The sequence below is a fragment of the Pteropus alecto genome, unplaced genomic scaffold (genome assembly GCF_000325575.1).
Source record: "Pteropus alecto unplaced genomic scaffold, ASM32557v1 scaffold134, whole genome shotgun sequence".
Classification (NCBI taxonomy): domain Eukaryota; kingdom Metazoa; phylum Chordata; class Mammalia; order Chiroptera; family Pteropodidae; genus Pteropus; species Pteropus alecto.
The window spans coordinates 940,241-941,691 of record NW_006436283.1 but is presented as its reverse complement, the minus strand read 5'-3'; positions in this window follow the sequence as shown (position 1 = coordinate 941,691).

Genomic DNA, 1,451 nt, shown 5'->3' with positions numbered 1-1,451 from the left:
GCGCGGGGCCCGGACCCCGGACCTGGCCATGTGGGGAGCGAACCCTTTGAAAGGTGGCTTCATTAATGACATAGGCTCGCTGTCGGAACCCAAGCAACATAGGAAAGTCCGAAGGGAAGCAGAAATAACCGTTGGCGGGTTATGACTGGAGAATATGGCGTTGCAGACATCGAGTTAGTTACATACAAATAGAGAAAAGTGATTGCAGGCAGGTGACGTCCTGCCTTCAAGTTATCGAAAAAGAAAATTTGTCCCTGAATCTAACGTAAGAGGGAAAAAACCGAATTTCGATTGTATTTTAGATCGACGTTTCTCTAGCACAGAGATATAAGGTTCTGAAATGCGCCACCAGAGCGGCCTGGGGCGGGGCGGGGGAGGGGACACCTCTGCTGCTGAACGGGCCTCATGCTGGGTTCAGGGTTCTGCTGTCACTGTCCGAAAATGGTTAATAATTTTCAACAAAGAGCTCCACCTTTTCCTTTTACACTGGGCTCTGCATAGTTTGTAACCGAGCTTGCCTATGATTGTGAAAGAGTCATGAAAACCTCTTAAAACCTGTTTTTTAACCCCCTCGTTCAACTTCAGAATGTATTTATTTAACTCCTGTGCTGAAGAAAGTTAGGCAACTTTCCTCCCATCCCCACCTCTGAATTTCACTGATTTTGTTATTATTGTTGCAGTGTTGCTGTTTGTGACACATTCTGTTCCTTAACCTCAGTGTCTACTTTCTGTGTAGCATGGCTCTCTAATGCTGGGGACAGAGCAGAAGGAAGCCAGTGCCCTGTCCTGGGGGGACCCACCAGGGGAAGACAGATTACAAACATCAGCATATGAATACATGTGTCAGCAATGAGAGGGCCATGCAGACGGAGATGGAAGCTGGGGAGGGGATGGAGGGTGATAGAGGCTATTTTAAATAAAAAGGTTGGAAGGAACTCTCTGAGGAGATGAGATTTGAGCAGGTCCCAGGTGAAGTGGTCCACGCAAGTGTCTGAGGGGAGAGTGGAAGAGGACGGGGAAGCATGTGCAGAGGTCCAGGAGCCCGAGAAGGGCTGACGTGCTCCAAGAACAACACTGCGGGCAGGGGCGGGCAGGGGCGGGCAGGGGCGGGCTGGGTCAGGAAGAACTGGTCAGACGTGCCAAGGCCTTGCATTCTATTCTGAGTGTTAAGAAGCCTTTGGAGGTGAGAGTGGAGGGGGCAGGGTCTCCGCATGTCGTAGGATTCTTCTGGAGGCTGAAGGGAGCATGGACAGCAGGGAGGGGGCAGGAGGAGAAGCAGGAACACCCTTGACAAGGCCGATACAATAGTCCAGAGGTCAGACCGTGGTGGCAGCAAGGGCCGAGAGGCGGCTGCGTCCAGGACAAGCATTGCGGGAAGATCGAATAGGGTTGCCTAAAGGGCGGGCGGACTGGTTTTTATTCTGCTGACGCATCTCCCTACTCTTCGTCAG